At 47.8% G+C, this 13,033-nt stretch overlaps 1 protein-coding gene across 3 annotated transcripts in view; it reads right to left on the bottom strand.

Annotated features, from left to right (window-relative positions):
• Nucleotides 1-13,033, bottom strand: part of ERI3 (ERI1 exoribonuclease family member 3) — a 144,685-nt gene that overhangs the window by 130,171 nt on the left and 1,481 nt on the right. The window lies entirely within an intron of this gene.

The raw sequence follows: 13,033 nt of genomic DNA, 5'->3' as shown, positions 1-13,033 counted from the left end.
ATTAGAAGAGCGTTCAATTGCATGAATAATCAGCGATCAAAAATTTACATGGACCTGTTAATAAAAAGTTTAAACAAAGCCAGTTAGGATGGATTCCTCAATTACTAAAAAATATACATGGAATTAAAAGAACCGACCACTGAATAAAAGCGATAAAATCCTTTGTGTGCGCCCCCCTCCTCCTCCCCTCCCTGCCCTCTCAGCGTAATGTAAGAGGAGAAGTGACAATTTGTTTGGTGTCTTTAAAGAATAATTTGTCTATGTTATTTAATAGAGATGCATGGCACCAGGGTTCTGGAGTGTAAATGAGCCTGCTGAGTGATATCCACGCAACAAGCCTCTCAAATCACTTCTGGAGAGAGGGAGAGGGAGAGAGAATCAAAAAAAATATTGCTTTTTAATATTCAAAAACAGTTTGCAAAATTTAATCAAAGCAGAGCAAAAGCTAACATTTTTACCACTTTGACATTTTTATTAGCGCTTTCATAAATTTTTAAAACATGAATGGAATTAGTTTAACAACAACAACAAAAAAACTGCCTGAAAACATCTGGAAGAGACAAATAAGAAATAATAAAAAAAATAAATAAGCAGCAACTCTTGGCGAGCAGAATTAGCATGTGGAAAACGCAGGCGCTGCGGAGGAGCTGCCGCAGCTCCCCGGCCCTGCCCGCAACCCCCCGACCCAACGAGTGTGAGGTCATACCTACGAGGCGATGACATCACCGCACGCTGGCAGCCAAAGGGAAGGTAAGACAGGCAGGTGAACGGAAACAACCAATAATGTAAATAACCGGAGGGAAGGCAAGGATGCCAGCGCACGTCAGGGACGCGAAGGCAGTGAGAGCGGATAAAGGACCGGAGCGGGGTCGGCCGCGTGGCAGGAAAGCACGGCAAGTCAACAGAAAAAAGGGCCACCAAGCACTTCAAGGGACGGGAGCGCGGAGAGTAACCGTGACCCCCCCCCAGCATCACCTCTGCCCCCCAGCACACGCCAGGGTTTGAAGTGCCTCATTTCTCAGCCCGACTGCTGCACACGGGCTGGTTTCAGCAATGAAGCTCTCCCGTTTTAGGGCCGGGGAGGATAAGGGCTGGGGTATCCCCGCTCCCCTTCTAAATGGGCAGCGTGGAAAGCTGTTCAAGCATAGCAAGAAGCTTGCCCACAAGCGAGATTTAATCTTGGGATAAAGTTGAATGGAAACCCCCCCGAATTACCAGAAAGGGAGCACGCAGTCCTGGCTGGAAACAGCCTTTACTTCTGAGGTAGCCAACAGTGACCCCTTTCCTCCCTGCCATGCTTGTTACCCGGAGCCCCGAGCCCTTCCAATGCCCTTAACGAGGGCCACTCCTCGGAAGATGCAGGTCTGTACCGGGGCTAAAAGGGAACGCGTGGCTCTCCCCAAAGCAGTGCTACCTCTGCAGCTTGGAGATCACGGCACTGCCGGCAAGTCCCAAGGGAATGAGAAGGATGTGACAGACCCCCGGGGCCATCACCAGGTCAGTGAAGAGGGGTCGACACCGAGCCCTGCCCGCTGATGGGATACACAAAGGTGTCATTTGCCTTCCAGAACCAGAGGCAAAAAAAATCACTTTCAGGAGGGTCAGATTAAAGCGGACAAGAGGGAATAAAAACCTGGAACATTTAACGATACTGAGAATTATTGCTGGTCCGTGAAAAGTATATGACCAGAGAGGGGGAAAAAAAAAAAAAAAAACACGCAACCTGACCAACAACTAGGATGTCCTGGGAGAAGGAACAACAGCTTTTTTTTGGCTTATTTGGTCAGTGGTTCAAGCGAGTAGCAAGGCTGTTTATCCGAATGCTCCCTGTAGCCGAGATTTTTCCAGTCTCTGGCAATGTTTGCTCCACTGGTATCTAAGGCAACAGATACCAGCCCCATGAAATCAGTCCCGCTCCTCACTAACGATGTTAGCCAGTCCTGCAATGAAATTTAACCTGTGACACTGCTGTACTTTTCATTTAAACTTTCATTTGGAGAGAAGCAGTGTTTGGAGACCCCGCAGTTTGTCCTGCTAATAAAGACAAGTGTTGGGACCTTTAAAGGTGCCATTCATCTTTCGCCTTTATTAAATTCAATTTTCTTAAGCCCATGATACATCATGAAATTAAGAGTTGACATTCCTGTGGAAACAAAAATATCTATCAAACATAAATAGGAGGGGGGGGGAAAAGGCCTCTATTACCCAGAATTTATGGCTCAAAGCTGATCTGTTTCCACTTTTTTTTTTTTTTTTTTTTTTTTTTTTTTTACAAGCATATGGTTTGTTTTAGGTATCCAAAATGTTATTACAGATCTAGAATTTCATTAGTAATTATGAAATGGGGAGCACTTTGACACACACCCCCCCCTCCTCAACTCCCTGCAGCTCAGGAAAGCAGCCGGACACACGCATGTTCTCCTGGCCAGTCGATCTGGACGATTTCTATGCTCTCAGGCACCTTTTTTTAGGCAAAACCAGTTGAAATGATAGTCATCGTTCACCAGCCGTAGGAAGCCCTACATACGTCCACCTCTGCTGCTGCCCAGGGGCTACCATAGCCTCATCCTGTGGCCGGTGTCCCCTACCTCCACAAAGCCAAGCGATCACTCTCTCCTGGCTTTCCTACAGCACAAGGCAAGTTGTGAAAGAGCTGAAATAAGATGAAGGCTGTATTTGGAGACTGCAACTAGCCACAGACTACCGAGAATATGGACATGGCTGCAGCGCATGCAATTCCACTCCTGTGCATGGCAACGACATATGTTGTTCAGCAGCGCGGCCTAACTCGAAGGGAAATCTCGGATTCAAATTGATGGTGATAAATAAGCAGCGTTTTATTTTCCTCTCTATTGTCAGGAAGAGTTGAACACGTTTTGCATTGACAAAACCCTGCACGCCGCTCCCAAAAACCCACCCAGGCATTTGCATTTATATTGTGGGAACGTGGAGCTTCTAAAATCAATTTTAACACATCTCAAAAGAGGTTACATTTCTCCCCCAGCTGAGTTAATATATAAATGGGGGGGAGTTAAAGCGATAAAAACCTGTTACCGAGCTGGCTTGCTTTAAAAAGGGCCTCAAGCCTGCAGTACTTGAAGCATGGCGGCCCGCTCAGAGCTCCTGCTTTCCAAGCTGCCCCAAAAGAGAGAGAGAGAGAGAGAGAGACCTCATCCACACCTTCTGCGGGTCCCAGGACAGTGCTCTTAGGAACAGCTGGGAGGCTGCAGGACAAGGGCTGGTGCAAAGGACCTCCTTTTCTGAAGGATTAGAAAAAATCACGTGAAATCAGTGTTATAAGCCCAGCCTTCTCCTGCCCCACCCTCCCCAGTGAAAACCTCCCTTTACAACACCAAGCCGAAGACACAGGAAAAGGGGGAAACCGGGAATTGGTTGTTTTAGTTTTCGCGGTGGTAATAAAAAACGAAAAAAGCCAGCTATGCTCGCTCGCCGCCTGCCCGTAACGGCGAGATCCCTCGAGTTAAAAACAAAGCAGCCAAACTTATGCTGCTATCCACCGACCACATTCTTGCAACTGTGGAAAGGACCGTGATTAGATTAAAAGATTAAAAACACATAGCGAGACTTTCCAGGCTTTGCAACCCCTTTGATCCAAATGTCTACGCAAGAAGTGGGCAGGACGCACTCAAACCCATATTTATTTATTTGCGGCAGATGCAATTGCCCATTCACTTTAAAAACTATCATTGAAAACAATTTATTCCCCCCCGCCCTTGAAGAAGTTTAATAAATACAACGGATAAAAGATGCCAGGAAAAATCAGAGCCGACTGCTCAGAAGGCAATAAACACAAGCGGCCGCCTTGGAGAGAAAGGGATTTTTCTGATAACAGAAAAACACAACTTTCACCAAAAGGCAGCTTTACACCTTCAAAAGGCAAAGGGGGAGGTGGGGGCACGCTGGGTCTCCACCGAGGGAATGCAGGCTCAAACAGCAGCTCATTTCAGCCTGGGTTTTTCCCCCCCTCCTTTTAAAGAAAAAAAGTGGCTTTCTGCACCAGGAGATTATTTCTTAAACAAACACTCGTGTTTTTGATTTACACCACTGGCTGCTCCTAAATAATTTATGGCGGGTTAAATTTATTGCACAGCCCTGGCCGGCTGCAAATTCGAATTGCCAAATAATTAGATTTTAGGGCAATGCTTATAAATTATCCGCCGATTTGTCCGGACTTGTTTGTCAGTTGCTTTGTGCTTCGGGTCATCTTTGGCATTTCGCTGTTTGTGTTTTAATTGCTGATTTACACTTTGACAGATGAGAGTTGATGCCTCCAAGTTTCGGAAGAGAGGGGGAGGGAGGAGAAAAGAGAGGGGGAAGAATCGGAGCTTTTAAAAGCTTTGTTTTTCCCTTTTTTCCAAGGCAATTAAAATAGCAAAGGGGCTGCACGCGGACAGTGCTAGCCCGGCCGACTTGCCTTGTTTCCCCTTTTAATTATTATTTTAACTAAAGCCGCTTCCGAGCTGAGCGGTCCTGCCCTATCCCCCAGGGCACTAGGAAAGGTGACCTCATCGGTCTTCTCCCCAGCTCCTAATTCCTATAAAACGGACCAAAACGAGCCCCAGAAAGACCGCCTGAGCTGGCAGAGGCAGGAAAGGGAATGCAGCACGGGCCCGTGAACTTTCTGAAGGGCGCCTCACTAGCGCGCATATGCGCAGAGGACCGCAGCACGCCCCACCGGAGATGCTACCCTGTGCATTATTAGTCACCCCGTTAAACAGCCCTGTGGGGCAGCAGCTAGCACCAAATTACTTCTGCCGGGGCTACCTGGAGGACACCACGCACAGGGATTTGCCAATTATGTTAATTTAAACACATCTCCTACCCGGGGAAAAGGGCAGAGGAGACTAGACGCAGGTTGAGGAAGCACGAGGCTCTCTGGAGAGCGTCAGAAAACAAAAGGGAGCGGGGGAAATAGCACAGGGGAAGGGCCTGGGGAGGAAGACGGTCTATCCGTGGCCAGATCGCAGAATACCAGATTGTGCCTTTAGGGCCCAGCCCTCACCTAGCCTAGGCCCCCGGCCACGGTGACCCAGGCCCCCGGCCCCAGCCACTGTTTTTAAAAGACAACATTTAGGCTCCTTTGTTTTCTGGTTTCTGAGCCTTGGGATCCCACGCGAGTCATTTCCAGGTTTTTCCCCAAGGATGAGAACTAAATTTTCCTTAAGTGAAAGAAGAGCCTTACCTACATGCATGCTTCCAGGAGCTTGGGCACTGAGACAGACACATTTGGAGCAACCTGCTTTCAAAATCCCCATTTAAAACAACAGCCGAGGGCAGGGGAGGAAGAGGAGAGAGTGGATAGCCCAACCCTGGTAAAGATAAGAACTGGGTACCCAAATCCCCTGGCTGGTTGTAAAAACCCAGCTGAAAGCTCCCGCGTTGCTCTCTGCAGACACAAAGAGCAGCGAGAACCAGGTCTCGCACCCAGGCAGCACCTGGTTCACTTCCCTTTCTTTTCTCACCAGCTGGTCTCTGCCCATCCTACCTGGAGATAGATAGATCGATATATATATACATACATATATATACATATACATACATATATATACATACATATATATACACATATACATATATATATATAGATATAGATATCTATCTATCTATTTTTTTTTTTTTTTAAAACAAAAAACCCCTGTCTGTCCCCCCGCCTCCACTTCTTGAGCCCTCCCTCCTTCTGCGCTCCCTGCCCCAACCAGAGTAACACAGATCCTCCCCCCACCTACAAAATGCAGAAACGTGGACACCAGCCACCTCCGCCGACTTCTCCAAAAAGTGCCCACGACTGCGCAGTCGCATGCAACTGCAGTTTCAGCTCGGGGGGGCACAACAAAGACTCGCCATCTGAACCAGGCTGGAGGGACCCGAAGGCCTAGTGCCCTGCTGGGATCCTGCACCTGTGAGCATCCCTGCAGCAGCCTCTCCTTGGGTTCCCAAACATTGCCTCCTTCTTGCAGAAGACAGCAAGGACACAGCGTCCTTAGCAAAGCGAGAAGCCAGCGCGCTCCCTAAAGCTCCCCTCCTTCCCCTGATCCCAGCCAGACTCCATGTGGGATCCACACCCATTAGAAACGAGCCCCTTTCCCTCCTAAGAGCCATCGCTTCATTAAAAAGGACGCATGCGGGTAGTGAACAAAGCCTGGTGCACCAATGGCTGGGCTGTTCTGGCGCATCCTTTCCTTAACACGCACAACCCAGACAGAGGAAGGGACATCTGCCCCGCATCTCGGCGCTCTTCCAGGACACAACGAGGTGCTCCTCTCCCTCTGACGGAGTCTGAAACACCAGCGGGGGCTTTCCTGGTCAGGGATCATATGCACTTGCTCACAAGTCTCCCACTGCTTTACAGTCCAGTGTTCCTGGGCCATTACACCAGGCAGAGGAAAGGGCCAACACCACAAGGGCTGGTGAAACATCTGGGAGGAGCAGAAGGGCATGCCTGCGTGCACGTACAAACTCTATCCCTTGGCCGCAGCATGCTTCTGCCTGGCAGACGGGGCCTAATAGAGTAAATGAAAAACTGCTAACAACCAAAGCAGGCGCTGCTGAAGAAGGCGCGAGGATGCCAGGTGCTCCGGGCTGGGGAAAGGGGGGAGTGGAAAATCTTCACCCCAGGCAGATTTGCCCTGGATTTAAAGGAAGAACTTTGCACCACACAAGACCTTCATCCAAAGACCACGAGACCCTGCATCCCATGGCAATAACAGGCTAGGGAGGAGGAAAAAAAAGAAGAGGCCTCAACTGAGACCTGCAAGTGGACAAGAATGAACACCCAAGGAAATGGGCCGCTGAGCCAACATCCCCATTTCACAGCTGGCAAAGCAGAGGCCCAGACTGGTTGCGTAGCTGTGCTACGCTCGGAGCCACGCTTCGACCCAAGAGCTCTGTGCTCCAGTCCTGCTTTCAAAGCGCTGCCCCACGCCTGCCCAGGGGATCTGGGCAGGGCAGAAGGCAGGCTCGGACACACAGCTTGGAAAGTTGCTAACGCCTGGGTATTTACTCTTTCATGCTTGGTCCCTGTCCCAGAGCGTGCTTTCCGGAGAGTCTGAAGAAATGCCATGCTGTTATTTCTGAGTCAGACATTTCTTCCCCTCTGGGGTTGCTCTTCATGCTTTACTGATTGTTCAGATGCTCCTTGGTGGGAGCGGGGGGCAGGAGGGGGCCTCAGGTAACTTAAAATACCGTTTGGCTTCAAAGCATTGTACTGGAAAAGGACACAAGATGTCCTCAGCAGGGACTAATGGCCCACATCTTTAAAACATGTTTTTGAAATAAGTCCAGAAGAGCATGGGGGGGCCTGGGTCTGAACAGCTCCTGCACACGGAGATGTGAACACGACTGGAGTCTCAAGGCGATGCCACACAGCACTGAAGTATTATCTACTCCCTTCCCTTCAGAAAGGCACCGGGTTGCCAACACTGCAGTGGCACAAGTTATTCTCACAACGGTCAGAGGAGGAGATCAGCACAACAGGGCCGCGTGTTCTCCAACTACCACGGATCTTTTCTTCCCAGGGCAACCGCAGCTCAACTCTTTTTTTCTGTAAGCACCGAGTCCTCTAACTTTGCGACCCCTGCCCAGGTTCGCGTTTTTGAGCACTCTGCCTGTAGCTGCACATCGGGCAAGTGAGCAAGCGCATGCTGCAAGGTGCAACCCACAGATCTCCATCAGCTGGAGGCAAAGGGGCAGCATGACCAATTGCTTTCCCTGGATGATCTTACCAGGCTGCCAAAAAACAACTGGGAACTACGCAGGCTGGGATCCAGTCAGCACGTGGGCAGGTGATCACCCGGGCGCCTCCTAAGCTGGGCTTGTTGCTATGATAATGCCGGGTTTATATACAGTACTTAAAGAAGAAATGGTTCTGAATGTTTTCATGCATCCGATGCCCCTGCCCGGTGGTCTAGCGGTTGTGCTCGGCAGGGGACCCAGGCTTGATTCCTGCTCGCGCTATCTAGCTGCTTGGGCTACAAATAAATACAGCTAATTCCCTACCCTGCAGCCATAACACCCCGCGTCAGATCATATGGGTCACAGCAAGGTTGTGCCTAGTTATTACAAGAACAGGGGAAGCCTCCAAGGTAAAACGACTGCCATGGAGAAAGCATCTTGTGTGTGCCAGACTGCAGCTGCCCTTCCATACCCTGCAAAACCAGTTCTCAAACTCGGGTTGCATTTCTCCCGTCTCTTCCAATTTATTTTCCTCTCTTAAGGAGAAGGCCATTCTATGCCACTGACCACATTAAGGTCTCAGCTCTGAGACTGCAGCTGAGAAGGTTACCATAGGATTGCAAGGGAGACGCATGCTATATGGAAAGCTCAGCCCAAGGGACCTGCATCGTTCCTGCAATGTTGGATGCATCTCTGCAGCATTTTGCATTCTAGCTACACACGTGCCCGAAGCAGAGTATGTAAGGGTTCAGGAGAAGTGGTGATGGGGCCCTGAAGCTTTGTTTTCTTAAAAGGATTTTTGCAAAATCTTCAGGGTAAAAAAGAAAACAAGTAAAACCTTTTTAACATGAACTATCCCCTGCTGTTCTGGAAACTCAAAGAGGCTGAGAACAAAAGACGGGAAAGCAAGTCTAGTTTCGTTAAACAAAGTGCACAAAGTAAACTGTGCGGTCGGTGAAAAGAGATGATCGACGCACGGGTTTTCCTCTCCTTCCATAACAAAGACAAAGCCTCCGAGCGACTGCGTCGCATGCATCTTTAAGAGCATTCCTGTAGTAACACCAAGGGAATAAGATGAACTGGAAACTCTTTGTTTAAACTACACGTGTAACCTAAGTTGCACGGCGATAGGTAAAGCGATATTAATACCCCATTGGAGCAAAACTGCGTGAAGGCACAGTTTTAAAAAGTCTCCCCATGAAACAAGCCCAAACTTCTTGACTTTTGAGCAATTAAAAAATTTGCCTGAATGCAAGCAGCACAGCAGCCATTGATAAAAACAGGCTGAAGAGAAAGCTTGCTGTGCGGAGAAGCGTAGTAGAGTAGGGGCCAATGAAACCTCTTTCCATCTGCATTTGATCAGGATTGCCGGCGTTGCAGAGGCTCCCAATTGAGCGTACTCCGTTTCTAGCCTCTGGCTAGGATTACTGCAACAGACTGCACGGAGCTCCTCCACGAGTACTTGGAAGCTACTCAGCTGCATGTCTACCCGACGGGCTCCACAACAGGGGTGCGCCGTGCTTAGAGGACTCTCCCCAGGCAGCCCGGACTTCCAGGGCGCAATCCATGCTGGTGCATCCAACTTAAAAAGCTGTGTGTGGTTTGGGTGCGAATAACTTAGGGCTTCCGAACCCCCGGTTCCCACTGCAGTAACAGAGGGCGACGGGGGCTGCACATTTGCTCACCACCCCTAGCAGAAGAGCTGGATATTGTTAACGAGGAGGCAACCGCTCTGGAATTGGCTTGCCTGCCAAACTGACAAAGTCAGTCTCTGTTGACCTTCAGGGCACTGTGTAAAGCTGATCTTTTTCTCAGGCCTTCTCCTGAGGGAGCGGTTGTGTGGAATGAGGTTTTCATCCTGGGCCGAGGTGGAAGAAATCCAAGTCTGACATTCAACATGGATTGATTTAAATCAAACCAATTTTAATCATGATTTAAATGAGCAAGCAGGAAACTTTGATCCAAATCAATTTTCACCTTGTTTTTCATTTGCACTTTTTATTTTAACAAAAGGAAGAATATCATCGTTTGGGGATACAATTCGGTGGTACTTTTTGCTAATGAGAAATGTGTATATATACAGTCTGTCTTCATGTGAGTAATTATTTAGCTTAATGTGTACCATTTACACAAAGCCCTAACTTTTACATATTTTAACGTTAGAAAGTAGTGAAGGACATTTCTTATTTGTTAAATTATTAATTTCTGACAAATGATTTGCAACAGGCTGAATTTGGATGGAAACTAGAATTCAATTAAAAAGCCACTAGAACATTGTTTTAATTATATCAAAAGATTTTAAAATGTTTCAAGAAGGAAATATTATCAAAATACGTTTTGCATTCAGAACGAAGCCACTTATTAAAGAAGGAAGAATTAACAACACTTAACTGGACTGAGTTAATTGGGTCTGGTTGCCACGTCCTTCAAGATTTTGGGACTAAGAGATCTCATCCTCTCATACCTCATTTTTATTTATAGACTGGACAGGGGAAATAAGTTATGCTGATTCTCACAATTCCTAATTGGTTCCTCAAGTTTGAATAAATTAGACCAGTGATTCCAAAACTACCCCAAAAGAGATAACACCATTGATGGGTGGGGTTGTGAAACCAATGGAAATTCAAGCGCAGAAATGGGGCTCACAACCAGAAGCAGGGTCACCGGTGCATCAGGGGAAGCACTGATCTACCCACCGAAAAGAAGAAAATAGTGGCTGCTATTATAAAGAGCCAGCTGCGCAACTCCAACTCGGATCCCAGCTGATAAGCAAGTCACTCCCCCTTCAGCGACCTGACTTCTTCTTGTAAAGTTCAAAAGCAAACATACACAAACTTGACTATGGCTTTTCATTTAAAGTATTTTAATATATAATGGTAAATTTAGGCTTTACCATAAGTTATCATTTTAAATTTTATTTTTAAAAAGTGTGATGTTTACATCTTTTTATTGGTAAAGAGAAAAAATAATTGAATTTTTAAAAAATCATATTTTGGGGGGGATTTTTTTTTTTTTTTTGTTAAAAGGAAATCAGTGATTTTTTTCTGTCCACACTGCTGACACCAAAGACAAGATGCACTAAGAGAGATGATGTTGGTCGTGGTGGATTTCTCACAGAGTCACTGCAGGGACTGAAATCTCCAAGGAAGTGTCCAAAACATAAGCCAAGGAAGAATAAGACTGAGAGATCTTCTGCTTACTGCACTCATATCCTCTTGTGTCTCTGAAGTGCCACACACAGCCCCACAACACACCTACATATGGGAGAGCTACAAAAGGTTTGAGCCTGTAGGTATTTAGCAGGTAGGAAAGGAAGAAGAAAGGAAATAATGAAGTTAAAAAATAAAAGCAAGCTGTTAGGGGCCAGGAGGTCCACTGGAATCAATAGACAGACACTGAGTTTTGGAGAGCTGGCTGGTCAAAAGGCTCCAAGACACACTCTATATGCCCCTTTTCTGCTCATACTTCCCCATCTGGCTGCCAGTCTCTGCCTTAGTATGGGAGTATGCAAAAAACAAAACACCACCCAGAAATATGCTCAAAAAAATCCACACACGGGCCTGCGCATGGAAAGTCAAGGGGTATTTCAGTGAGACTTGGTGCAGCTGAACATGCTGTAAAAACTCCAGCTCTAGCAAGCAACCCGAGTGCCACTTTTCATGTCTACACATTCTCCCTCTGCAAAGTGCTCTTCCTATTGAAGCTCCATTCCCAGGACCCCCACAACCCCACTCTACAGGTAAGAACACAGAGGCAGAGAAGTTACATGATTTGCTCAAGAGGGTGCGAGAGGCAACATTTTCACTGGGCTGTTCCTGGCTTCTAATCCTGTGCTCTGTCTACGACTCCAAAGTCGAGCTTTGTCTCGTACACCCTCCTGTCAGTACAACTCAGCTGACTGTTTCACGGGTAACATTCAAGGCATCTGGCTCATCAAGACCAATGGGCAGTCCAAACAGCCAACAGTAGCAAACAAACACCGGCGTGTCAAGAACCAGAGGAGGCCGGAGCAGACCAAACAGGAAGATCCTACTCTTACAGGACCATCTTTCCGAGGACCCTCTCTTTAAGCTTTATTGGCTATGCCAATTCCAGTCTTTTCTTTCGTTTCCAAGCTAATTTGTTTCTGGGGAAGGACAGCACTGGCCACACAAGTCATGATGTCAGGAGGCCCGAGCATGGCTGACTAAAGAAACAAAAAACTGAAGAACATCCCCACCTTCAAGGTTCCACCTCGCCAGCAAGATATATAGCAGATCTGTACTAGCCCAGACCATTACTTTCCATGGCAAGGACTTGAGGACAAAGCTTCTTAAAACAGGAGTAATCATATTCCACTCATGCTCCCTTTTACTGCCAGCTGTAAACCAGCTCCACATGCATCATGGTTTTGCATCAAAATGTGCGCAGACCAAGCCCATATCCAAAGGGACAAGGTAGAGCCAATTTACAGCTTTGACAGGTCTGTGCACCCGCCGCTGGGTGTGCGAGGAATATCCTGTAATCGCACTTGGAAGGCAGTTAAGACCATGCAAAAGCCACAGCCCCTCCCGCAAAGGCCCTACGGCACAGGAGGGAGTTTTCCTTTAATTTTCAGGTGAAAAATGTTTTCACAGACACAAGGGACTGCCAGCCCCAAGCTGATCCAGGCATGGTACAGAAGGTGCCCAACACTGACCTGATCCAGGCACGGTACAGAAAGTAGCCCAACACTGACCTGTCCACCTCTCACGTCACATAGCCTGAGGCAAGATCCCAATATAAACCATAATCACACGGGGAAACGGACCAGGTGCTGACAACAGCTCTCAGCAACAAGACCCCTCGTGAACACTCTCAGTTTGAGTGCAGAGGACACAAGCTGCCCGTAGCATCACAGGACTGGAGAGTCTCACCACTGATGGCCAAGGTCAGCACTGCACCTGCTCAAGGCATGACTCCTGCATCCAAAAAAATCTCGGTGCAGTTTTCAAACACCAGTTCTGTCCGCTCACTATCAACCTGGTGACTCCTACATAGAAGTGAGAGGGAAACAGAAGAGCCCACATCGCTAATGGTGCAATAGTCCATGCCGGCTCTCCTCTCTTGGACAGAGCCCATGCAGGGGTCCAAATCATAGGCTAGTGTCAAAGGATGAGGAGCTGGAAGAAGCATTGAGAATGGCACCCAAACTCCCACTGTAGCCATAAGCTTCTCTTGCAAATGGCTCAAACACCACCTGACCTCACTGTTAAGACTCCACTGAGATGAGCCAGGGGAAGTTCACCTCGTCGAGGTGCTGCATTTAAAACCCTGCCGAGTCCATCAAGCACCACCGTGTTTATTCACATCCAGAGCGCGT

The sequence above is a fragment of the Alligator sinensis genome, unplaced genomic scaffold (genome assembly GCF_000455745.1).
Source record: "Alligator sinensis unplaced genomic scaffold, ASM45574v1 scaffold781_1, whole genome shotgun sequence".
NCBI lineage: Eukaryota > Metazoa > Chordata > Crocodylia > Alligatoridae > Alligator > Alligator sinensis.
This window is presented reverse-complemented; position numbering and strand designations above follow the sequence as displayed.